General features: G+C 41.2%; 1 long non-coding RNA gene across 2 annotated transcripts; it reads right to left on the bottom strand.

Moving 5' to 3' along the window:
* Positions 1–1,780: 1,780 nt before the first annotated feature.
* Positions 1,781–27,746, bottom strand: LOC308475946. Of its 2 annotated transcripts, none has more exons than XR_013985568.1 (3): positions 27,704–27,746; positions 3,493–3,610; positions 1,781–2,000 (listed from the first exon to the last, which is right to left on the bottom strand). It is a non-coding gene; the product is annotated as an uncharacterized lncRNA (long non-coding RNA). The 2 variants fall into 2 exon arrangements; XR_013985569.1 differs by lacking the exon at positions 27,704–27,746 and adding an exon at positions 13,336–13,391.

Genomic DNA, 27,746 nt, shown 5'->3' with positions numbered 1-27,746 from the left:
CTCTCATACACACACTATTTCTTTCGCTCTCTCTCTTTAAATTTACCTTTCTTGATTTAAAAAAAAAAATGGGACAGAACTGTCAGGAAGCTGTCTCTCTTCTCCTAATTCTTAATATGGAACTTCTGACAAGTATACAGATTTGCCTTAATTATTTATTCATTTTATTGAAAGTGTCTTCATCTGCTTTAAATTTCTAATAAGTCTAATTTAAATAAAGAGAATCCTATTTGAATGTTGATTTCACATTAAAAAATCCGGAAGGTGGCTGTAGATGCACAGTCAAGGCATTTGGCACGAGCTCTTTCAATGAACACATTTCTTTTAAGCAACCCACTACTGTATTTTACTATAACCTAAAGATAAGAATGCACCAAGTTGGGTGCAAGTTTCTGTTTAACAAATACAGGTCAACTACCCTGCAAAAGAGCAAACTATGTCAAGTTTCCCCTCTTGTCCACCATGATGTGTTAGAATGGAAATGTATGATGTGGCATCACCAGATTGGTGATGCTCTTCCTTATTCATTTCCAGAGGGTGTAGGCAGGGAAATGGACAATGTGATGATGTCACATCACATGCTTCCATTGCTTCACATAATGGGAAAAGGAGAAGGGAACTCAACAGAGGGCTGCCATTTTGTCAAATCAAGCTCTACCTTTAAATATCCAAATGTGGGGCTCATTTGGCTGTAGAACTTTTAGGCAAAAAGGGGGAGCAGCTGTTACTCATTTGTTGCTCAGAGAAGCACATATCACAGCAAAGTGCCCTCATCGTTATGCAAACAGCAGTATTATATCACCCAGAAAATGTTATTCTGTCTTTTTATGCACCTGTTAGTCCTCCATGTGCCTGACACAGGTTAAAGGGAATCTACACATTGAATGGCAAGTAAAGCCACACCTCCTGCCCCTGCCCGAACATCACACACTCCAACTAGCCCCATCCGCACATGGACACAGAAAGATTGGGGGGAGGAATCTATGCACATATATCACTATTCAAGCTGCTGCTGTTGTTAAATTTCTATAATGCTCTTCATCCGAGGATCACAGGGCGTTTTACAATACAAAACCCCCCAAACACATAGCATAATCACACACACAGTGTCAAACATAGCTTCCCCTACAGATACACTCAACGCATACATGAGGATGTCAGGGCTGGGGAACTGCATGATGGGGGCAAATGGAGAGAGGCAAGCTGAAGTCAGGGAGGTAGAAGATCACACTGGCTGCCAGGTTGTTTCTGGTATGTGACTAAGGAAGCACAGAAGCAAGACAATCATCTGTTTCAAAGGCAAAGCCCTATGCTGACCCGAAATCATTCATAATGTAGATTGGAGGCAGAGGGGGAGTGAAACCATACTGCTCCTTTCCCCTCGATTCTCTGTTTTCAGGTGAGTTGCCACCATGGGCATCAGGAAGCCTCCAGTTTGAGTCTCAGCTGGGACTGGCACTACCCTCTGCATCTGAGAGGATCTCCTGGGGCCTGGCAAGAAGATACCTAAGTAACATAACACTTCAGAGCATTGTTATGCCTATATTGACCATGCATGTGCTGAAAGGCAGGTTAGAAGATGTCATCATATGGTTTGATTTAAAATATCTCTCTACAACAACAACAGCAGGCAGGCTGTTGTTGTAGAGAGATCCAGACTGTTATCCATCTATGAAAAGGAAGCAGGGGAGGATAAATATGGAAAAACATTGGAAAGCTGTGTTTAATTCAGACATATTGGCTGTATAATCACAGTTTTACAAGTAATGATAATGGCTGTATGGGGAGGGGTGGCAGCATTGATAGCAGAAGATTTCCACATGGACAGCAAAGCCCCCCACCTGAATGTCTGTTGAATTCTTCTATTCCGGCATACTTTGTTGGCAAGGGGGGCTTTGTTCTTTTGCTTCACAGATGGTAACGGAAAAAGAACTGAAGGCTCTACAAGACATTTCACAGAGACACTTCTGACAGGTGATCAAATCACCGAAGGCTTCTCCCTGCAAAACAAAGTTCAGATGCAATGTGACAGCGTGAACATACCTTTCTGTGTGTTGACATTCATTTTAATAATAGAAAAATGCAAGCAGGATTTTGCGACAATGACAACAACTACCATAGGAAAGAAACAAAGAAAAAGTATACTCCTTCATGTTTTCAATGCAGAACTTCTCATCAATTAATCTGTTTCTTTAACTTGGGAATGACTGTTTTAACCAGATACCTTTTAACTTTCAATAGCATGAGCAGAAAGTCATGCGCTAAGGCTAAGGGAACCTTGCTCTCACTTCAAAAAAAGAAGGAAATGATCCTCTTTAGGATGGGATTATAAATGTTGGTGAAGATGCTATTAATGGTGTTAACATGAGAGCTTCCTACTAAATCATGTCCTTGATACTGGGAGCTAAACACATAAACAACGTTTCAAGGCTCCTGTCACTCAGAGGCACATTTCTGCAGTGCATAAGCACACCTGTCACTTCGAGATGTATACAGATGTTTTTTAATGCAAATAACATGCTCATTTTTAACTCTGAATTGTCCAAAAGTGTCTCAGCAATGGCATCAATATTTCATAAAAATTGTAATCTTAATCTTGTTGCAGCTTGGAGAAATAGATTGCAAACATACACTATCTTCCCATTCTGATATACTAAATTCAAATCTCAGCCTCCCCCGTAATTCATTGTGAAGCACCATGAGTGTCATCTAATCTAATCTATATATCCCAGAACACATTTTTTTCCTGAATATATGGAAAGCCATTAGTGACAAAAGTATTAATATGATGAGTTGACCAATACCAACTTGATATGAGTTGTGACAAAGTTTATGATTTAAGTGTTAACTATCTCAATTATTTTATATTTAGATAGATATAGATGAATAGGGGCTGCATGTGCATGCAGAAGTAAGCCCCTCTCAGCTCAGTGGGTCTCACTGCTGATCTACGTTGTGCAGAATTAAGGGGGCTTTATATGTTCCTTGAGATGCCTGAGAGCCATTTTTGCATTGTTAGTCTATCATGGCCTAACTCTCTTCACTTAGCACAGTGAGGGTTGCTGAAGCTTCCCAGAAAATGAGGCCTTACTTCCTTACCACATGAAGCTGAGGGTAATGTTGAAAACAAATCAACTGAATCCCCCGGACTTCAATATCCACGCACTGAGTCTTTCACATGCATGTAAAGTGTTCCTCCATCACACGGATGATGGAGTAACTCATGTGCTCATTAGTTTCAATGCTTATAAGTTATTTCTTTTTTAAAAAAATATCTTGCCTTTCCACTAGTTTATTCAAAATGGCTAACGAAACCAGTCAATGCAAAGTGATTGTTGTAAAGAAAAGAATTTTACAATGCCAACAGTCATAAAAATCTGACAGAAAATGAGGGCTGACTTTAGAGTCTGTTGCTGACAAGTGATGCAGTCTTTATGTCACTGAAATAAATGAGGGAAACCATTTTGCAAAGACATGCAGTGGAGAGCATACCAGAGCTCCAGGTGTAAAGGTCTGAGTTCAGTGTCTCTCAGGTCAGGATATTTGTTGTGGCATGCTTAGATTGTCAGTTAAGATGGTTATTCATTGACTTGAATGGTAGCATTCTACCCTGAAAAAGAATTAAAGACTACCTTGTTATATGCTAGAATATTTTTGAATAAGAAAATGGCAAAGCATTTCCAACAAACAGATGGAAGATATGGGAGTAATTGGAAATATTTATTGAGTTTGTTTTCTGAACGCAATGTAGTACTATCTTTTTTTTTAAAAAAAGGACTCTTTTAAAGTAAATAATATATGTTAATATTGTACATGCATCATATTCCACATTAATTAAGGATTTTTCTCCATCAAGCCCCATGAAGCAGTTGAAGTAGCAATGTCAACAACAGTTAATATGATTAAAACTGCATTCCTAATAAGATGTGTATCCCAACTTGTATTAATGTTTATTTTAAAATGCTTTTGTGTTGCTTTGCCATCTGTTTCTTGCTTTTTATGGTACCTAAATTCTACAGTCACAAGACCCAGGGGAGATTCCTTTTCCTAACGATATAACTTACACTCAGATGTTCATTCAAAGTTATGCTTTAACAGGATGTATCTAAGTGGGGAAATGTTCCTGGAGTTTTAAAACATAAACCTCTTGATGAACATGCAAATTGTAGTATCCTTTCTAGACAAGATGAGTCTTATAAATGTTCTTGTCACAGAGTTTAAAAAAAGAGAAAGGAAGAAACGATCAGCATTGTCAAAAGTAACATTTTTTATTTATGTAAAAATCTTACTAAAACTACAGCTAAGCAGCATTTGAATCATGACTTTCAAATCACCTTTTGGAGAATGCTGAAATCAATTAAACAATAAGTATATTCTCATTTACAAAAGAAATCAATCAGCTGTCATTTTTGATTGATTATACTTGGATAGAGTGCTGTTTAATCTATGAATTTATTACACATTATTCCACTACTATAAAAACAGCATGTGGATTAGGAATGAGAGGTCTCACAGTAAATGGGGAAAGAATTTTTCTTCCCTTTTGAAGTCTTGGTTGAGGCAAGCAACCATCTGCTCTTGATTTAGGTGGGTTAAATCTATTCAGCATCAAACTATATAACTTTCTATTAAAGGTCATGGAAATAAGTATTACCAAATATTATTCTATCAAAAGACATGCCCATGTGACAGTGTTTAGCTATCATTGTAGAATTTGTCTACAGGGATATGGAGCGAAACACATACATTTACCAGTAAGGATTAACTATGTGGATCAGCAATGGTATTTATGAGATAAATATCCATTATTTCCGATTCATCAATACGGTAGTTCAGCTCAGCAAAGGAGCTGGCAACTGTGATTTCTTAAACTGTGACCCTCATCTCAAAAACCACCTCCTATACCACATGACAAACCATTTTTGAAACTTAGGGGACTTTTAAAATCAGTTTGTAATACGTCACCATGGGATACTGAAGGGTAATACATCTAATGTAGGAATGTGTGTCCTGCATACAGGCCAATTTGCATCCCATAATTAACAGTGCTGCCCACCACATATTTTATTTTATTTTTATTTTATTTTATTTTTTATTTCATAAAATGTAAACACTGCTTGATTGTTAAAAATAAATAAACAAAACTCAAAGTGCTTTACAAAAAAGTCCACCAGTTTGCTGAACAGGGACATCAACTAACTCTTCCCCCATCTACATTATCCATTTAAAGCAGTATCATACCATTTTAAATAGCCATGATTTCCCATGGCAAAGAATCACTGGTCCTGTTGTTTCCTAGGGGTGCTGAAAGTTATTAGGCAACTCTTATTCACCTCCCTGAGCTACAATTTCAAGAGTGTTTCCACAATCAATCCCTTGACAAAGAGAACTCTGAGAATTGCATCTCTGTGGCTGGGATAACTGCATTATGGTTAGTGGCCATAATCCCAAAGAGTTAGGCACTGTTAAGAAAACTAAAGCTTAAGGGGGTGAAATCCAAAGGTGTCCATTTAGCAGTTGAATGCACTATTGATGTTTCACAACCTTAACCTGTTGCAGGATCTTAGCCAGACCCAGTTGAATATAGCAGAGCATACGCAGACTTCCAGAAGCAATCAGTTGCAGGCAGGTAGGATGAAACAGGAACAAGACGCTGCTACCAGTAACTTGGTTACTTAGAGGTGTTTATTATTTACAGCAGACTCACAAGTTACTATATACAGGATACAGACACAGATCTTAACTCTCTCACTGAACAAACTCCAAACGACTCTCAGAACACACACTATCCAACCAACTAACCAACAAGGAAGGTCATGAGTCATCATGCCTATGTGGAGACCTCAGCCAATAGCAGAGTTGTATCCAAGGTCCCATATCTCTAGGCAGAATAACTCCCTCTTCTCAGTCTTCTTGGCCTTCGGCCAACTCCTTAATTGCTTCTGTGGGAAGCTGCATCAGATTGCACATAGTCAAAAATCCCAACATGCACACCATTGGTGGAATGGCCTGCAGCCCCACCCCCACCCCCCAGAAAAATCCATGGACAATCCTCCAGAGCAGATTTGTAGGGGGCACAAGGTATATGCAGGTTGAGGAGAAGTTTTGTTGCATGGAAGCAAGTCCACTTTCATGATACTGGATGCCACCATGGGTGTTTTTAATATATGTTTTATTAATTTTACTTATGTATTTATTAAGAAAACATGTACTGTATACCCTAGTGGGTCTTTCTTCAAATAGCCCTAGTCAACAACAGAAGTTAAAACAGGAACTGAACAAAACAGCAATACATGCTACTCAATTAGGCAGCCATAGCTTCATATATCCATGTTATAATGGTTAGCTGCTGGAGAGCTTCCCTGCTTTATGAAAGACACGGTAAATAAATTGCTTAAATAAATGAATGAATCATAACTGCTATATGATCTAAGGCTTTTGTCCAAACTCTGCTTATGTGGTGCTATGGGGTATGGGGGATGAATTAAGCAAAGTCATTCCTGTGCTTGCTGTGTGGTGAACCTGGCAGACAGCCTGAAAATGGGTCATTTCAAGGACATGGCGAGGGCAGGACGGAGTCAGCTCAGAATCCCCCAAAACAACTGCTCTATTCCAAACTTAAAGATGGAAAGCATAATGCTGGTGGTCAGCAAAAGAGCTTTAAAGACTCTTTCAAGGCAAATCTAAAAGAATGTGGTATAAACACTGACAATTGGGAAACACTGGCCTGCGAGCGTTCCAATTGGAGAACAGCCTTTACCAAAGGCATCATGGACTTTGAAGACGCTCAAACTCAGGATGAAAGGGAAAAACGTGCCAAGAAGAAGGCATGTTTGGCAAACCCTCACTGTGATCAACTCCCCCCCAGAACCCTATGTCCCCACTGTGTAAGGCTGTGTGGCTCCAGAATTGGTCTCCACAGTCACTTACGGACTCACTGTTAAGACTGTGTTCATGGAAGACAATCTTACTCGACTACAAGTGATTGAAGAAGAAGAAGAAGAAAATAAAGCAAAAACTCTTTCTGAGTCATTGAAATTTAGTTATTTATTCTATTTATATCCTGCCTTTCCTGTAATGAGCTCACGACAATGTATATGTTCCTTTCTCCCCATTTTATCCTCACAGAAACCCTGTAAGGTAGGTTAGAGCAGTAGTAGACTTTGGACTTTAAAATTTCAGCAACACCCTGTGCAACACCAAAATTTGGCACCCCCCTGCCTCTTGCTTTCCATTGTTTGAAATTATTTTGGTGACTCCTGCAGTACTCTTTCAGCTTGACGCCCAGTGCAGGCAACCTGCCCACACTCCCTTAAATTCACCTCTAGGTTAGAGTAAGAGACTAAGAGAACTTAAATTTTGGCCAGATTGTTTGCTACAGTCATTGGTAAAGCACAGTAAATTCCATGTGTCCTGTACAATTTGAGGGGTAAGTGGTTAGGCTCTCATTCTAGTTATTGTGAGGGTAGCCAATATAATTTTTGAACTTCATGACAGCTCCATTGCTTTTAGCACTATGAAACGACCGTCTTCTGGGTGAGTTCATTTAGAAATGTTCTTTCATCTAGGCTCACAAAGTCAAAGCTTTTCCTGTCATCCCTTTATGACATGCTGACCAGAAATGAAAGATACCGAGGAAGAATATTAGGTACAAATAAAAGTTAGTTGGATGAGTGGGTTTTCAGATAAATGTTAGCAAGAGTGTATGAGTGTCCTATCATAAATTTGACAGTGATTATAGTAAGATTGAGTTTTCCAGAAATGGACTTTGTTTAGTGAATGTTTAAGGATGGGGCACTTGACACACTTTGAAATATTTCAGGAATTCTACCTGTTTTCAGAAATATTTGAGAAATACAGCCCAATTATGATAATAGGGGAGCCAACATAGCAGCTTTCAGATTTTGCCAGACTACCACTCCCATCACTCCAGGCCATTCGCCATGTTGCCTGGGACTGATGGAAGTGGGAGTCTTGTTAGAATAAAGTTATAAACTCAAACAAAAAAGCAAGAAGTCCCTAGCAGGGGCCTCCATCCAACTTAACCCTCTGATGCCCAGGGCAAGTGTACCCGACTGCCCCTCACTTCTGCACAGGCCTGCCTGGAGTGCACTACATTGGTTACCCCAGAAATTGTCACCCCTGTCCAAAAAGCTCTGCCCCCTCAGGACATTTTGCTGCCTGATGCAGAGCCCAAATGATTACCCCTTCACCCTTGCTATGGCCAACACTTTAATAAGCCTTCCCGTGCCATTCAAACACCAGTTACTGCAATCATGTTCCACTGCCACCACGCACACAAACACACACCATGTTGCCACCTGAAGCAAGTTGCACTGACATGGCCAGCCCTGCTGACAAGAGGAAATGTTAATGCAAACGGGTGCTGTGTGCGGACAAGCCTGATTCTGCAGCTGGACCAAGGCTCCGTCACGGATCTATTTCACCCAGGAAACCACATGCGTAGTATTTACATTTGCACCTAATGAGTATGGCAACTGAAGAAACTGTTTCACGGGCCATCCTTAAGATTTGCAGTCCTGGGAAATTATAAGTTGCCCTGGGTGCAGAGGTGAAAAGGAAAGTTATTTGTGCTGGAACTAAATAACCAAATTCCAGGCAAATGCTTGCAGCTGTAAGGGCAAGCAGCCACTGCTGGGATAAGGAGAGGCAATTCACCACGCCTCCAAAACCATCCTCACACTGAAGGTGAGTTGTCTCAAAGGCAGCCTGTGCCTGCCCTGGTCCTAAAACCCTGAGCTGCAGGTCTCAGGAGCCACCCATCACCCACAAGGTGCTTAAGGAGGTCACCAAGCTGGCCTGTTTCCATCCATGGACCTACCTGCCAAAGGGACCAGTCATACCAATTCACCTGTTTAACAAGCCATCGTCCCAATCCATGCAGTTTGGAGCAGACAATAAGGCCGTCCTCTCTAGCCAAACAGCCAGCTAGCCCAAAATTCTGACTTGGTCCAAAGCTGCCTTAAGGATCATTTGATTGAACGGCAGGCTGTAACTCTTCTCACTCAATAAATTATAAGGATGAGATTTACCAACACATCAACCAACGTGGTGTGATGAACAAGAGGCTTTGTCTGTGCTGCTGACGCAGCTGACACGGGAGGCCAATATGTCAGTACTGATGTTAAAAGCTGACGTGCCAGCATGATTATGTTATTGGTGGTCAAATTGATTCTGTATTTAAATATTTTTGTCATTCTTCAGAATCAATGCATATGCTTACCCAGGGATATAATACCCTGAAGGATCTCTTGTTCCTCAAAAACGTTATAGATCCTGCTGATATTTTATGCTAGGCATAATTTGGGTAGTGGCTCATTACTGAGATGTTTAAATTCAAAACTCATGTGAGATACGGGTTTTTCTCCTCAGCTGAAGTTCCTGAGGCTTTTTGAGGCCAAAACCCAAAAGATTTTGATAAAACTAGTGAATGCTTGGAGGACATCTCTCCTTGTCCCCCTTGGGGAGCAAGTTTCATGGCATAGGGCAGTATATAAATTCAATAAAACATCATCATCATCAAAGGAATTTTGAGGGAAGCTCAAGTGACTTCGATATAACGGAACATGTCAGTTACACTCACAAAGCACACACAAGATAAGGTCCTTCATATCAATTAAGCACAAGCCAAATGAATTCCAGAATAGTACTTAGGAAGGAGTATTTTAAGGGAAAATATATTTAAGCTGCAATCATAACTCAATTTACCAGGGATAGGTAAGGCACGTTTAATTCATCAGGACTTAGTTCTGCGTAGACATTTTTAAAAGTATTAAATGCACCTATTAATGCATTGATATCTTTAAAAATTGAAGATTAATGTGGAAATGAAGTGGGCTTGTGAGTGAACATGTGAGGTGATGTGGACTGGAAATAAAATGATTTGCAGACCCCTTCTAGAAACAGATTTCCCCCCATCCACTACATATACAGTGGTACCTCGCAAGACGAATGCCTCGCAAGACGAAAAACTCGCAAGACGAAAGAGTTTTTGGTTTTTTGAGTTGCTTCGCAAGACGAATTTCCCAATGGGCTTGCTTCGCAAGACAAAAACGTCTTGCAAGTTTGTTTCCTTTTTCTTAAAACCGCATTCCTATGGGAAACCGTGCTTCGCAAGACGAAAAATTTGCAAGACGAAAAAACTCGCAGAACGAATTAATTTCGTCTTGCGAGGCACCACTGTACCTACAGCAAGGCCATACTATTCATAATGACTGATCTGTGAAATGTTTCTGGAAAGAAGAAGGGAAGATCAAATTGGGAGGAATATCTATCCCAAAAGTAAACATTGTGCTTAATGTGTATTTGTAGCAGGTCTTCTGTACATTTTGTATAGACAAAATATACAACAGAGAACAATTAACTTAAAAGGATCATGCTTTTGTGGAAAGGACGATTATCAGAGGAGAATGCAGCTAAGGAAATGTTTTGCAGATGTACTGCATTTAAATTAATAAAATCTCATTAGGTTTTATGTTTGCCAATAATGGCTGGAAAAGTTACCATACATTGTAGGAACAATTACCCAAATCTTCACTGTCTCATTAGGTTTGTCATACTGTTTTCATTATAATACATTAGAACTTGCAAGTGAGCCTTCAGTAATGACATATTGTTCCAATTCGCCTTTCAGCAGGCTCTAAGATATTTTAGTATTTGTGTTATAAGCCAGCAGGTGTCTTCACTTTGCTCCCCCCCAACCAGTTTTATACACAGACTTCCAGACTTAGAAAGGAATGTAAAAGGGCTTTCAACAGTCACATAAAAATGAGTCTGATTAGAGTAAAGCAATACACACTATTTTTATGTTCTGGTGGTAATTCAAAGCACTAAAAATGTGCACCTTGGTTGTACATCTCTATTTCTGTGTTTTCTTACAGAAAGCACTATTTAATGGGCATGAACCATGTGGTACAAAAAGTTTTCAGATTTGCATAACAAGTAAAAATTCTGATTTGAATATCTGAGGAGCTGTGGACTTCAGTGAGAATGATCATCACTCTTTGAGCTACTAAAGTTAAACATTCAAATGAATCATATTTAAAAGTGCTTGAATGGTTCCAATGAACCATAGGTAGTGCTGTACTGAATTCAAATAACAATGTGAGTTTACTAAAGGTGGGTGATCTTGCATGCCCAATCTTGGAATTTTCTACTTGAATTCCATCGATTAAATGTGCTTTGAATCAGGATGCACTTTTAAAAAAGCAAAAAAAACCCTTTCTAATCATTTGGAAAATCCAAAAATTTCAAAAGCACTGTTCCTACATGGCAAAAACAAAGACTTTGCAAATCATTTTGAATAATTGCTTCCATCACTGCATTTTTTTAAAATAATGTTTCAAGGCCAACCAGGGCTTCCCCAGCATAGAGGCAGTACTTAGAAAACAGTTGCCTAAGGTAGCAGACTAACTGGCTGTCCAGGCTGATCTGGAAAATCCTATAGGGTGGGAACGATCAACTGGAAGTCTGGGAGCTAGATTTAGCCTAAAGGTATTACATATCTGGCAAGCCTTCCAAATTTTAATCAAGGGTATGGTAAAATGTTTGCATGCAAGGAAAAAAAATATTTTCAAATTGCATGCAATAGGAATCACTCACATATTTTTATTAAACTTTTGTAGGATTTCAAATGTCATGCCAACTATGCACTCTGTGTGTGTGTTTTCTGTAGATGTGAAGCTCTTGCTGCAGGGTGGTGCAAACTTTGTTATACAGGTGGGTGGAAAGATTGATTTCCAAGCCATGTCACCTTTTGCATGCATTCCATTCCATTTCAACATAAGGGGGATGGGGGATGGGGGGGGGAGAGAAAGAGAAAGAGAACATAGCAGCACTGGGTTATTTGAGAATTATGAAAGCCAGGGAACAACTGCATTACAGCTTCCACATTCATCCAGGAGATACAAATCAGATCAGTTCATATTGGAATCGGCAAAAACTGAATTTCTGTCTCATGGATCACTGTCCAGAGAATAGTGTAGACCCTGAAAATAAGAAGTTGTCATCTTCGCTCTGGGAAAATATATATTACCTATTGCACACCACTGGGATAACAGTACCTGAGGTGTGAGGTCAATTGCCTGACCCTTTCCTTTCTCTTTACGGAACACCTTCAAGAAGAAATAGTCTTCAATTCACAAATGCAAAGGCACAAAAGTTACAGAAGGCCTACTTCCACCCAGTTCAGGAGGAGTTTGTACTGACCCTGAAATCAGCATTTCAAGCTTTTCTCCTTTAGAGCCAGCTTGTCTGTTACACATTGGTTCACTCACTCCTCCTTCTGTGTGATGGTCATCTTTTCTTGTGCTTATTACTCCCACAATACTCCAGGGCTTCCCAGCTGCTTTTATGTTACAGGATTCCTTAATTTATTTCTTGGGGCTCTGATTTTCCCCCTCCCCATCTTAATTTGTGCATGGACTTTAATTAATATCTTCCATCACGGTTCACAGATTTGGCAAGCTTTTATTAAGTGGGGGGAATGCAAATTTGCTCACCTAGCAAAATTTCATACAATTTCTCTCCTAGAAAAAAGATCCATTACTACATCCCGCTATAAACTGGAGTTCACAATATGGAATTCTTTTTTAAAACATTGTAATATGGAATAATGCAAGTTAAAATGGCTAGCGACCTGTTTTAGGCTTGTAGTTGGATATTTTTTCCCCCAAACAAGACTAAATGCGCAAGGTAATCTGGTTCTGCAAATGTTTTGACATTAGGGTGCTCATGTATCATGCCCTACTTTATAGAGAACAGTCTTCTGTTTCAAGGCCTGTTTGAAAGAATATTCCATTTGAAGGGCTCTCTGTTCCAAGTCCAAATAAAGAACCATGAGAAGGGCTTTAGAACAATTAAAGTTACTATTTAATTTGAACGCATGCTACTGAATCATTTGCAGGTTTTGCTGGTTTTGTCAACTGACATCCATTTCTGCAACCTATTAAACATATTTCTGTTAATCACACTTTTCAGAAGCCTGTGTGTGTGTGTGTGTGTGTGTGTGTGTCAGAGAGAGGAGGGAAAGAGAAAGTAAAAAAAAAAGGTGGGGGAAGGACTACAAAAGACTACAAAAACATTAAATAAATGAAATTGCTTGTAGCTGATAGTGAGTTACAAGTTCTGGAGACTATAGGACAGAACTGTGATATAACTCATGGTAGCCTCTGGAGCTAGTAAGTTATGGGATGTTCAAATATACGAGAAAGCCTGTAAGTTACTGGAGTCTATATCATTACTTCATTATAGCTAGGGACATATGAAATGGCTGAAATTCAGTTCACACTCTTCAACATCAATCATACAACTTACCAAATGAGAGCAAATCGGATTTTGTACCAGTCTGGGTGTTGGTACCACTTTATCTATAGGAGAGAGAAAAGCTGAATTTTGTTTTCTTTGTTCTCGTGAATATGATGGGTTTAAGTTTGAAATAATGGGCAATACTTCCAGCAGATGTAGAAATGTCTAGTTTTAAATATGACTGTGTTTAACTGGTATATATTAATCTTGAAGGGAATAATCTGCCCCATCTCCTTCTGCACAATAAAATACAACTCTTCTTTTTATTTATAAGCCAGAGAAATCTTAAATCCAATTTTGAGTTAAGTTTACATCCACCCAACATCACCAGGCCAAGGATGGGCTGTGCAACTGCTGGAAATCTGAAGAGGATGAAGGGGTCCATGTGGATGCCGGCTCCTGCCCTGATGACTGCATAAATCTGAATGACCAACATCAGTGTATATTGCCTCCTCCCTCATCCAGCCACATGTTGCACTGCCTATGAGCAGCATCGGCACTGACCATGGGAACAACAGTGTATATCCATTGTGGCTTTGCCCTTCAAAATACAGTGGTACCTCTGGTTGCGGACTTAATTCGTTCTGGAGGTCCGTTCTTAACCTGAAACCATTCTTAACCTGAGGTATAGTACCACTTTAGCTAATGGGGCCTCCCGCTGCCCCCACGGGGCTGCTGTGCGATTTCTGTTCTAATCCTGAGTTAAAGTTCTTAACCCGAGGTACTACTTCCGAGTTAGCGGAGTCTGTAACCCGAAGTGTTTGTAACCCGAGGTACCACTGTACAGAAATGAATCTGGGCCCTGCTCACTGTGTACCCAATGTGTATATGATATATACACATTGTATTCATTGGAATTAGTTACTGAGCACAAAACACATTTTATGAAACAGCTTTGTTTTAACCCACGTTTGCAAAAAAAAATTTAAAAATGATATTTTTTTTAAGATGGCCTATTATGATTACTCAGCACTGAACCCAAACTAAGTTTCCCAATTCTGTATTTGTTCCAGGGAGAAGCTGCCATCATTTACTGTTTTGCCCATTTCCACCTCATGGGACAGAAATGTTTAGTGGAGCAAAGTTGACCAGTATATCGAATTTAAGCAGGGGCTGTGGGCAGCTCTACCTAAATGCCACCCCAGAACACCTGTTCTCTATCTCAAGAGTCCCTTCAGGGGACTTCTTTGCATTTGTTGACCATGCAAAGGGATAATCCAAAGTTCCTAGTATTTATACAGCCCTGGCCTGTCAAGAGACTTCTACTGCTTCCCAGTAGCAGTGATTAGTGATGCCCACTGCTCTTCCCTTCAGTTTCTGAAGAAGCCTCTAGCCCCTTCATGTAACACAGTCCAACATTTCTGATTCAACAATGCTCAGTGCTTAGCCTTTATATACTTGCTCCCATTAGAGATAAAACAAGAATTCAAAGCAGGGATATTTGTTGCACAAGCAGTTGCACAAGCAGGGATATTTGTTGCACAAGCAGAAAGGGGAAAGGCACAAGGGGAGGGAATGGATTATTGATAATGTATATCAATGTTTTATGTATACCACTTAGCGATTTTTTAAAATAATGAAGAGCATTATACATTACAAATTGTGCAATGTTATGTCTATGTATGAATCAGGACCAGGGCAATCTAACCCAGTGTTCAACAAGTGTTTATTACATTGCGTTTTACCAATTTTGTATTTTTAACATTTAACACAACATTTTTGTGTTTCTCTATTCAATCTGTGGCTGCCTTTAGTGGTGTGGTCTTTTATCTGTATACCGCTGTTTTTAGGGGGGGGGCGTGTTTGGTTGTTTGTTATACTTGGTTTTAGTGTTTTGGTGTTTTTGCAAGCTGCTTTGAATCACTTTTGTGAGGAAAGCAACAGAATAATAAAAAATGTGTACCTGGGTGCACAAATAACATACATGTTATGTTTGCATGTACAGTCTGTGTACCCGATAGAAATAAATGGTACATGTAAACAAGTACACCCTCTGCACATGCACAGAGACAGCTTGTACCTGTGGTCAGCATAATGTGTGAACAAACCTGTAGGATTTGGAGACTCAAATTCAAATCTCCACTTATCCATGAAGCTCACTGGGTGACCTTGGGCCAATCTCTCTCTCTCAGCATAACCTACTCACAGGGTTGTTGTTAGGATAAAACAATGGGAGTGACCCTCACAACCCTCCCGGATCTCCTTGGAGAAAAGGCAGGGAGGAAATACAACTAATAAAATCACAATGGATAAATTTTACCATTGTGATATTACCTATCCAAGCTCATTTGCAGTGGCCTAATTCTCTTTCTCATGAGCCCTACACATCAAGAATGAATTGATGAGGAAAACATATTTGTTTATGAAACACCCAAATATTTTATTGGTCTCCATGAGCATACATGATGGCGTGACTTTCATATTGCTCAGTTCATGTTGTCTTTTAACTACATTTATTACATTATATTTTACTAATTTTGTGCTTTATGTGTATTTTCAACCTCCCTGTTTGTTTTTCTGTCCTCTTGTTAATTTCTCGCTTTTCTAGAGGTGAACATCATATGATTTACTTTGCTTACTTCGCAGTTAATCAACTGCTGGAAACACACAGCACAATTTGTTTCCACCAGATTGTACTTGTGAAGTATGTTTGGAATGTTTTCTTAATTTACAGCATATTTTTTCTTTATCTTCTTTCCTGGGTGGCGGTCTGGCATGTTCAAGTTGCTCTCTCTGCACATATAAATCCTTTCTCAAATGCCTTTTTTCTAATATATATTGCTTTTGGTATGTCGCTTTACAGGAAAACTCCTGGATGTCTTTTAATTCTAGGTAATACCAAATCATTCCACTCTGTTTGCTGCCTCTGAAACGTTTAATCAACACAGGTTGGTTTTTTTCTTCTTCCTCTGATGTAGTAGTCAGACTTCATTAAAAAATTATGAGCCATACAATTCGTAACAGGCTTCACTTGAGTTTAAGAAACCCTAAATCTAAACCATAGTCTCCCAAAGATGTTGCAGAATGTGTTCAAAAGGGTAATGGACATTCCCAGCTTCACTTGCAGATATAAGGGATTGAACCTGGGAGGTTACCAGAGGTTAGACGACAAAAAAATTAGGCCACAGATGACAAAATTTCGGCTATCCCTGTCCAGACAAAGGTGCTGCTGGGCCACCGGTCTAGGGATCCACCCACTAACAGTCTTATCTGAATTGAGCTTCAGTTTATTGGCTCTCATCCAGTCCATTACCAAGGCAAGAAAATGGTCCAGCACATCCACTGCCTCACCTGCAGATGTAAAGGAGAGGCAGAGGGCTGTGTCATCACCATATTGTTAACAACACACTCCAAAACTCCAGATGATCCCATTCTGCGGTTTCATGCAGATGCTAAACAGCATAGGGGATAACACTGAACCCCGAGGAACCCTACATGGAAGGCTCCACAAGGCCAAAAAGTACTCCTCAGGCATCACCGTCTAGAAACGACCATCCAAGCAGGACCAGAACCACTGCAAAGTGGTGCCACTTCTAACTTGGACATCCGCTCCAGAAGGCTACCATGGTTTATGGTATTGAAACCCACTAAGAACTCAAGGAGAATTAAGAAGGAAATGTTTCCCCTGTCTCTCTCCTGACAGAGGTCATCATACAGGGTGACCAGAGCCAAAACTGGGTCCAAACCCTGATTGACGTTCATCTAGAAAATCATTTTCCTCCAAGGGACCCTGGAACTGGTCTGCAACCAACCACTCAAGAGCCTTACCCAAGAAGGGGAGAATGGCAACTGGTAATTACTTAGGTGAAAGTCTCTTCCACCACTCCACCTGCTACTGTTGGAAGGGTTTTAAAGAGTTTAGGATAGGATTCGGGGAGGGGGCACAAAGTTTGCAGAAGAATCTTAAGGGAGGACCCCAAAACAGCCTGATGAGGACTGAGCATTCTCATTTGTCACACTGCCCCCCCCACACACACACACTTCCCCCCCAAAAGCCTGAGAACAATTGACATGTGTTCTGAGCTCACCACACTCTGAGTTTCCCTGTAGTTGCTCCATGTAGTTGGATGTTGATGGTACAAAGTGGAGACTCAGGAAGTGAGTTTCACTGGACAGGACGAGGAAAAAAAGTCTCCCATCATCTTTAGGCCTTCCATAAAACGCTAAATTTTTATGCAGCACAAATCTCAAGTTCTAACGTCCTAAAAAGTCGTGCATACTGTGTGCTGCAGGTTCTCAAGCTCTTTAGGCCTAAGATACCTGACTGATATATTGCTTTGGGAATGCCTGGCCTCTCATCTGGGCACAATGTTCTGTTCAAAATCAGCAGCTCAGTGGAAATTGCCCAGTACATTGTATCAAAACAGAGCAGATAATTTCAAGCTCAGCAAACAGTGGATCGCACCTACTGAACCATGAACTTTAAAAACAAATGTAAACAGAAATTGAGGGAGGCGATGAAAACGATTTAGATATTATTTGTCGCCTTCGCCTAATGGAAGCTCAAGTCTGGGTCCCAATATGGCCCAATTATATTATAGGCTGGCTCCCCCCGCCCCCCATTTCCAAACTGCTGTTTTCCATCATGCCACTGTGGCCTTCCTAGTTCCCGTTGTGCAGGCCAACATCAGCTACTATTAAGGACTTTTCATGCGTGTAAAATAATATGATTTCACAATGATTACATATTCACTCTACAGCTGGCTGAGTTTTTACATCTCCATTTGTCATTGACTATTGTGTCCAATTAAATGATTAGCTTTTAAAAACTGCGGCACATTATGAGAGTGAACTTGTGTTCCATTGCACTGAGTGATGCAGAAACAAACTCATTACAGCATGTAATTCACCCATATTAAATAACAAACAGATGGCTGCTGTAAATGAGAGCTGTTTTTTCTCTTCAAAAGTGCCAGGGAAAAGGTGTTTTTATTTATCTTTGTTCCCAGCTTCTTTCTGTTTTCTTGACAAGTGGGCAGCTGGCTGCTGAGGTTTTCAATTGGTGCAGAAGAATGAAAAGCCGGCTTCCATTAATTTCCCCATAAAATAACTCTTTGAATCATTCCCGTTATAAATGCATGTGCAGTAGCAAGCTGCTGCTTGATTAATTCACTTATTATGAAGATTTCATCTTTTATAAGAGGGCCTGCAGGTAATTTATCTTGTTTAGTAAGATTAGAAAAATGTAATTATCTTGATACCTTTGGACCCCTCTCATTTTAATTGTGTTCCCATAAATTTCAAACATAAAGATGGAATTTCATTTCTTTCTCCCTTTTTTTGGAGCACAAATGTTCCAACATGTGGTCGAAAAATGCATTCCAAGATGTGCAATAAAAAGTTACGAATTCAAATACATTTGATTTGAACCATTAGAATAATCTACAGGAACAGCATCCACCAATCATATCCTTGTGGTTCTCATGTCACAGGTGGCGTTGACTACAGGGAACAGAAATTCTAAAGATATACAATTTTTATCAGTCATGCCTGTCTCTGGAGGAAAGTGAAATCGGCTTTATTTTCACAACTCAAATTAATGTTGCAGGTTGTCTTCTGCTTGGCCATCAGTGCGTACGCCCAGCTGTTGGTGTGCATCTGCTAAACTAGTTCTGAAGGCTTCCTCCTCCTCCTCCTTCAATATAATGTTTATGATGGATCCATTCCTTGATTCTAGCTAAGACTTCAAAATACCCTGGCTGCAGGCTAGTCATCCCTGTCTTCTGCTAGAATAGGAAGGAAAAACAACACCCTAGGAAGGATCACTTCTGCCAGACAGAAGTGGAGGTGTTGAAATTATACAAGTTTTGTTGGCCATTGAAAGCTTGACATTCATCATATAGAGAGCTCATATGAGCCTTTTGCCCCCAAATCAAATGGTGTCCCCCACCCCACCACATCTTACCTGAGATTACCTATTTGTAAGCAGAATATCTTTCTCCCTTTTTTTCTGTTCTCACACTGTAGCTGAATGGCATGCACAAATTTAAATGACTGGGGCTCTGCTACTAGAAAATGAGATTGATTTCTGAATAAGCATACCTCAAGGGTATGTTGCACTTTGCTCCTGTATTGAAAACAGACTGCTGTGGATGCTTGAAAGAGTAAGTTATGACAGACCCTATGCTGTGTTTTTGTTGAAAATATGCTAAGAAAATTATTTGTAGGGACTTGAACTACTTAGACTGTTACACCTCTCTCTAAGAACATGCTGAAACATGAATGACAACACCCTCAGATCCAGAGCCTAGTGGAAGAAAGAAAATTGATGTGTGGATTTCTTTCTCTTCTGTGGGTATAAACAAGTAGACCTGGCTCCAAAGAAAGTAAGGGCAGATACTAGTCAGGAAGAACAGGCCTCTGAGTGATCCAGACGCTCTTCTTGGATGCAAGAAACATGATCTGGCTAATTTCTATGAAGATGCAGGGATGCTTTCGGGGGTCGTCCAGGAGGCTCAAGTCACTGGTCTTTTGTACCAAGCCTTGGATCTCCTACCTTTTCAAAAAGTTTGAAAAGTTTTTGTTTGTTTGTTTGTTTCTACAGTGGTACCTCAGGTTAAGTACTTAATTCGTTCCGGAGGTCCGTACGTATCCTGAAACTGTTCTTAACCTCAAGCACCCCTTTAGCTAATGGGGCCTCCTGCTGCCGGAGCCGATTTCTGTTCTTATCCTGAAGCAAAGTTCTTAACCTGAACCACTATTTCTGGGTTAGCGGAGTGTGTAACCTAAAGCGTCTGTAACCTGAAGCGTCTGTAACCTGAAGCGTATGTAACCCGAGGTACCACTGTAAATCACTTTTGCTAACAAGGTGCTTTCAGGGCTGGAGTCAGATGCAGCTCAGAATGAAGAGGCAGAGTCAGTTGTCAGTGAAGTTACCTCTTTATTCAAGGATATGGCAAACGACTCAGCAACACTTCCCAGTAGGTCTTGCCCCCACAGAGCAGTTGCCAGGACTGAAGGTCCCTGCTTCCCTTCCCTCCTCTCCCAGATGTTTCCCAAGCAGTCTCAAACTATTTCTGCCCATCTCTGACCTCTGTTCCTCCCTCCTTGTTATCTTGCACTTTCTTGGAGATCGGGGGCTAGGGAAAATTGTTGCAGCACGAGAAGACAATTCCTGGGATGCTTCAGAATCTCTTGACCCCCCTCCTCTGCTTCAGCCTTGGAGTCTGAACTGCTCCTTGCCACAGGTTCCTCCTGTTCACTAAATCCTCTTGTCCCTTCGGTATCTACCACCTCCTCCCAATCTTCCCTCTCTGACCTCTCCTCCGTGTCCCACTACCAATCCCGGATTTCTGAGCCTTCCTCCTCTGGGATTTCCCTTGGGGCTTCCCCGGCTGGTGCTTCCCACCACTCCTTGTCATCCAGCCAGTCTCTGACAGGTGGCTGGATGCACTACAAAATGCAAGGCTGGTGACATCTGAGCCACTACTATAATTTGACCAGAAGTATCTAGGTATATCTGAGGGACGCGGGTGGCGCTGTGGGTTAAACCACAGAGCTTAGGACTTGCCGATCAGAAGGGCGGCAGTTCGAATCCCTGCAACAGGGTGAGCTCCCATTGCTCGGTCCCTGCTCCTGCCCACCTAGCAGTTCGAAAGCACGTCAAAGTGCAAGTAGATAAATAGGTTCCGCTCCGGTGGGAAGGTAAACGGCGTTTCTGTGTGCTGCTCTGGTTCGCCAGAAGTGGCTCAGTCATGCTGGCCACATGACCAGCTCCCTCGGCCAATAAAGTGAGATGAGCGCCACAACCCCAGAGTCGGCCACGACTGGACATAATGGTCAGGGGTCCCTTTACCTTTACCTTATCTAGGTATATAGATTAGCATATGCAAAACTGTGCCCCGAGTCCCTAAAGTAACTATCAATGCTCAGTTAAAGAAGGGCAGCTGGTCTTTCTTCAGTTCCCTCCTTTGGATAGAGCCAAGTGGTGCTGCACACCTGCAGGTGTGGGGCCCAGTGGTTGGTGTGGAGAAGGAGGAGTCAGAGCAGTTGAAGCATCCGCTGGTGCCACCAGGACCAGGCCGGCACCTGCAGAGCAGCATGGGGTGATGGTGGAGGACGACAGGGGGTGCTGCGGATCCGTTTCTGAACCGAAGGCAGAGGTCAGTGGGGGTGTAATTTGGGGCTGAAGGCTGACATGGTTGCAGCTCTTGGAGCCTAGTTGCCTTAGGGAAAACTCAGCAGCCTGCCCAGAGTGGAGGTGACTTTGGGGGACAGCTTCTTGACATGTTCCTTTACAGATTTCTGAGGTGATTTTTTACATCTCCTGGGCCCAGTGCAGAGGAGCCAGTCATCCTGCCCTAAATGTGCCAATGGTATGTATCTGAATACCAGTTCCTGGAAAGCACGGGGGGGGCAGAGTGCTGGTGTGCTCAGGTCCTGTTTACTGGTTTCCCACTGACATCTGGGGGGCTGTTGTGAGAACAGGAGATTGGACTAGATGGGCCCTTAGCCTGGTCAAGCAGAGCTCTTCTTATGTCCTTATGCAATGTCATTCACAGGGAAGAAGCTACAGTTCTGATATTTACAGCAAAACCTCCAAATAAGCAGACCCCCCCCAAAATTGCCAACCCTAATAAGTAACAAGCAGCAAATATTCTAAATATGTGCAGTTTCACAGTTTTTTTTTTTATATATATATATAATCTTTATTAATTTTCCAAAAAAGATTACATTAAGAATCAAAGCTCAGGAACATAGAAACATACATCCAAAAAAAAAAAGAAAAAAAGGAAAAAGAAAAAGAGGTTCACCTCTTTACACTTATTTTCAATAACTTCTTTTCAGGACTTCCCCACGTCTCCTCCTATTGTTTCCCAACTCCAGTTTATTTATTCTAGCAAGTTTTTCCCCTAAACATCCTGTACCTTATTTTATTAAAATTACTTAACCCTAGTTTGATTAAATTCATTTTAATTATAAAATTATACTTTAATTCATTTGTTGTGCTAGTATTTTATTAACGTATACCCCTTAATCCTCTGTATAAGAGTAAAAGAACAGAAAAAAGATATAAGCATGTTTCTAAAAAAGAAAAAAAGATACCTTTCCTAAAATTGCCACCCTTTCCCCCCCACGGATTCCCCATTCTTATAAAATATTCTTTATTCTATAAAAATTAAAAGGTAGAAAACAAAAAAAAAACTTCAACCCCCTTCGGACTGTTAAGTCCCACCCTTCTCCCCCGGCTTCAATCCTTAATCAAAGTACATTTAGTCCATCTTTCTAGCCTGGTGATCTCACGTCCGAGGCGCGCAAGTCTCTCACAGTTCCTTTCAGCCGATTCCTTCGAAAGTCTCTCATGCTTAACTCCCAGGATCGAAGACTTATTTTCTCAATGTTGGCGATGATTCTTTCAGTTAAACCTGTTTGCTTGTGTCCCATATTCCAACATTGTTTCATAAATCTATATGTCCCAAATAGTCCTGTTTTCACCTTAGTCAGTTTAGATTTCTTCTTAGCAGATCTTGGTCTCTCCTCTCCTTTATGTGGTGTCTCAGCCTTCCCTTCCTTCAGCTCCTTTTGCTTGGCAGGTGTCTTTTCCTCCTCAATCTTGGGTTCTTTGCCTTGTCCAGCTGCCTGTGTTTCAAACGATAAGTCCCTTTCCAAATCAGTTAGTGTATTTTCAGATAGCTTCGGGTCTGGTGGGCTCGTAGACAAAACAAGGCCTTTCTCATTCCTCTGTATCAAATTTCCCACAAGAGAGATCAGCTCTTTCAAACCAGCACGTATTTCCTGTATTCCTTGTTTTAGTTCCATTCTTGCAATGTCCAAGAGTCCCCTCTAGAGGGATTCTGGTTTTAATGATCTTTCCCTCTCCGATCCAAAAGTCAGACTTGTTTGTGTCGATCTTTCCTTATTTGTAATAATTTGTAGCAATTTAATCGGTTAAAGTTTCAATTTTCAGTTCTTTCAACTTTGACAGCTAATTTGACAGCTGTCAAAAGTATCTATGTCTCAGCAGGCTCTTAGCTCGGATTGCTCCCGGGCTTGAGTAGGGTGATACTTAATTTCAAACAAAATAATCTCTTGTCCTCCAGCACCTTAGCTTAGGTCTTTTAAATCCGTGAGGTCTGTATTTTTTATCCAATCTCACAAGTTTTCCCGCAACTTTAGTTGTCAAATCCTTGCTTGCACTGTTAACAATATGGAGGAGGCGGACTTCCCTTTTTTTTCATCTCCTCCGTTCGTACCAAATCCAATCCGAAAAATTTATAATCCAATTTTCAAATTACTCACGGGTTGTTGCTCTTAGTTTTGAGTCCAAATTTAGCAGGAAGAAGTTAGCGCTGACTGAAGAATGGCATGCGGCTTCGCTCGGCAGGGGTAGCAGAAGACTCACAGCACCACGCCGCTCCCAGGCACCCGATCCTTAGCCTTTAAAAAGGCTCTCTCACGGGTCGGGGGGGCGCTTACGATGCCCGCCGAGTCACCATGTCCACGTACCCCGTGTACGTGGTTTGTGAGGGTCCCCGTGTCGCCGGCACGGTAAGACCCGATCCCCTGCTGAGCCGATTCCCTCCGGAGCTCGGAGGGAATCCGCCATTAGACAGACGCGCCAACCCGGAAGTCCGCAGTTTCACAGTTTTGATCTCTGAACTACCAGCTCTCAGCCTAGCCTACCTCACAGGGCTGGCGTCTTATGAACTCTCTGGTGGGTTTTCCAGGAGGCATGGAAGCAGCCTTTGCCTTTCTGTGAAACAGGAAAGAGGCTTTGACATAGTTGCCTCAAAGTATCGTCTCCAGTGCTGTGAAGCTCAGATGGCTGCCTGGTTTTCTGGAAAATAAATAAATCCACAACTGGGTGAAGTGGTTCTGACAGCGGCATAAAATCTAGACATCCGCCTATGGACTAAGCTCTCTTTGCAAATTCTGCCCACATGCTCAGTCAGAGAATGAGCAGGGAGCATGGACCAATTCCAGCATCTGGCTTCCATGTGTACAGCACAAACATCTGTAGCAGAGAGACCTTCATGCACACAGAACTGTATGTGCCAAGCCTGCTGCACAGTTGGGAATGCCAAAGGCCCAAAGAAGGGATGCATACCTGCTGTTTTGCTTAAACTTTGTTTGCACAATGCACAACGAAGCTACTAACTCGGTGCAAGAATATTTCATGATGCCAAGAAACCATATCAACTTCTTCTTCTTCTATTATTATTATTATTATCATCATCATCATGTAGTGAAACAGTACATTCAACCATTGTCATGATAGCTTTACTAGGCCGTGAAAACATTAATAGTACAGGGAAACTGTAAATTGAGGAAGGCACTAAGCTGATAAAAGAGTACAGATGGCTGGAACACTTCAAGTCAGGTGAGAATAGCAATTGTGACTAACTATGATGCAAGAGACCTTTGTCAGCAACTGTATACCTGAATACTGGAAAGCTGAGTAGCTCATTAGGCAGATTGACGAATAGCCTAATGACCTTGCAACAACTCTGGACTGTAGCTCCACATCACCCACACGTAATGCAGGATTGGTTTTCTGTAGGGCTTGTGTGTGCCAGGTGCAGTGGGAAATTCAGCCAGGAGCACAAAACAGTAATTCCTATAAAAATACTGGAGAGCAGGTACATGGCCAATTTCTACCAAGCTGACATTGGAGAAAAATCTATTTATCTCTGAACGTTATCCCTCCTTCAGAAAAATATTCATGTGCCATTTTTCTGACTGTTAAGCTTCACTAGTTGTCAGAATGCACTGCAGATTGCAGTGCTACTTACTCAATCCTATGCACTCTTACCTGGGAACAAGCCCCAGTGAATATAAGGGGATTTGATTCCATCTAAATATGCATAGGATTGCTTCAAAAACCCTAGGGTAGTAATAATAATAATAATAATAATAATAATAATAATAATAATTTCTTTATACCCCACCCATCTGGCTGGGTTTCCCCAGACACTCTGGGCGGCTTCCAACAAAAGATTAAAAATGCATTAAAACATCAGTCATTAAAAACTTCCCTAAAGAGGGCTGCCTTCAGATGTCTTCTAAAAGTCAGATAGTGGTTTATCCCCTTGACATCTGATGGGAGGGCATTCCACAGGGCGGGCACCACTACCGAGAAGGCCCTCTGCCTGGTTCCCTGTAACCTCACATCTCGCAGTGAGGGAACTGCCAGAAGGCCCTCAGTGCTGGATCTCAGTGTCTGGGTTGAACGATGGGGGTGGAGACGCTCCTTCAGGTATGCTGAAGAATAGAGTGAAATAGAGTGAAATTTCTTGCACATGGGAAGGAGAAAGCAGAGACCTAACAGTTGTAATGGACTTTAAAGAAAGGGTGGCACTATGAACCCCAAATAATATCGGGAGCTATCACTGACAAGGTGATGTGGAGGCTCCTGTTCATGCAAAAGGAGAAAAAATAAAGAAATTGGACATTTTAAAAAAGGGGGAATGCAACTGGAGGTTGTATTCAGGAGTGGAAGAATGGGCACATGCTGCAATTGATGTGCCAGGGGACATGCTAAGCAATAGTAATTGGATATTCTATGGCCTGACTGTGAGTTTCTTGGTCTCTTCCAGTACAGAAGTTATCTTTGCCATAAAAGACACAGAGTAAAATTCCCCAAACTGCCCCCCCCCATTTTTTGATCCCAACCCTCTTTATCCCTGACCATTGGCCATACTGACCAGAGTTAATGGGAGAGAAGTGCAACGTGAAGCATGTTTCTCTTCATGCATATACAAAGTTGCCACCATAGTTTCCAACTAGTAACCCCAGAGCAGAACTGAAGGTTTCTCCCTTGATCCACTGTCTGCTCCCTGGAATCTCGTCCCTTAGTGCCTGTGTCACTGATTTTAGATATTTTCGATTACCATTGCATTTCATTTTACTTTATTCTTAATCCCAATCTTGTTGTAAACAAAGAAACAACCTGACTTGGCTCTGAATATTAACTACATTTAATTCTGTAAATTGCGCTTTGATAACACAAAGTATTTAGAACTCGTTTGAAACCTATTCAATGGTAAGAGTTCATTTTTGTAGAAGGGCTAAGTCGTTTTATGGAGTTCTTTGAAATTTTAGAAGTTTCCTCAAGCCACAGCTCCTTCCACCCCCACCATTAACAGCCCAATTTGATTTGAAGATTGGCTGTTGAATGATTTTAGCATCACATTTCCTGATTTCGATTAAAAGATCATTAATGAGTACTAATTAATATACTACAATAAAAAAACACTACTGGTTCACAAAGAAAATTAAGTTGCAATTTAATGATCAGTAACATACCCAAATGCATGCTTAAGTGTATGGGGCAACATGCCTAAGGCATCCTAATGTGGCTAAGTCCCAGGAAATTCCCTGGCAGCAGTGAATGGGCAAAAGCTTTGAACTTAGAGATTGGTAGGTTGGAAAGCCTAGATCACTTTCCTTCAGTCAACATAAGGAACTATCAGGCATGATGACTCTGGGAGAGACTGTCCTAAATCCCAGGAGCTCCCAGGACATTCTTCTCCAGGAACATCTCAGACATCAGGTCCCTGGCCTGCACATTTCTTTCGGGGGTGTGTGTGCTTTTGCCTGGTCAGAGGCCATTGCAGAGTGTGGGTGCCTCTTCTTGGTTGTTCTCAGACAAGCATATATTTTCAACCTGCATCACATCCAGCCTGTGGCATTACTTTTATATGACACAGTATATGTCTCAAGAACAGATCCTCCTGTGATTTTGACACAAACTGAAAATGTGATTCAAAAGGGAGGGAGGGAAAGGAAGGAAGGAAGGAAGGAAGGAAGGGAGAGAGAGAGAGAGAGAGAGAGAGAGAGAAAGAAAGAAAGAAAGAAAGAGCCTTCAACTCTATATGGACACATAGACCACACCGTTGTGGCCTGTCAGGTCAATAATTTTTGAGTGAAAAAGAGATTAATAGGATTTATGACCCTTCTTTCAACAGCATGTAGCTCAAGCAGCACTAATTATATTTTCATTAACCTCAGTGGCTAGTTCCTGCTCTAATAATTTAGCCCTTTTATGGACTAATCTGGTGTTTTACATGTTCAATAAAGTGTATACACAAGCAAGATCTATAATAAATAAGTCCTTTAGGTCAAATTATGGCTGCCCCAGTAAAGATGCCAATGACATACTTTGCTTCCAGAAAAGATCTGGGAAAGGGACAGCTGGAATGCTCTCTGAAGCCCATGTGCTAAGCTTACAAGTGGCAGGTGGGCTCTGGGTAGCCCACCAGAACACGGTGGGGGATTGTTGTTTTTGCTGTAAGAACAATGGAGGGCCTTTAGTGTGAACCAAAATGAGCTGTGGCTAAAATAACAGTATCAAATTGCCACTCTGGGTGAAGATCCGACAATGTTTCCTTATTTCAGTTGTGAACATAAATGACACACCTGAATTCAAATTACTCACTTCATCAAATTCATGAACAGAGATCCAGGGCTGTTATCTGTGC

This window comes from Podarcis pityusensis, assembly GCF_964106645.2.
Source record: "Podarcis pityusensis genome assembly, chromosome: 4".
Classification (NCBI taxonomy): domain Eukaryota; kingdom Metazoa; phylum Chordata; class Lepidosauria; order Squamata; family Lacertidae; genus Podarcis; species Podarcis pityusensis.
Note: the sequence above shows the minus strand (reverse complement) of the source record. Positions and strands in the feature narration are given on the sequence as shown.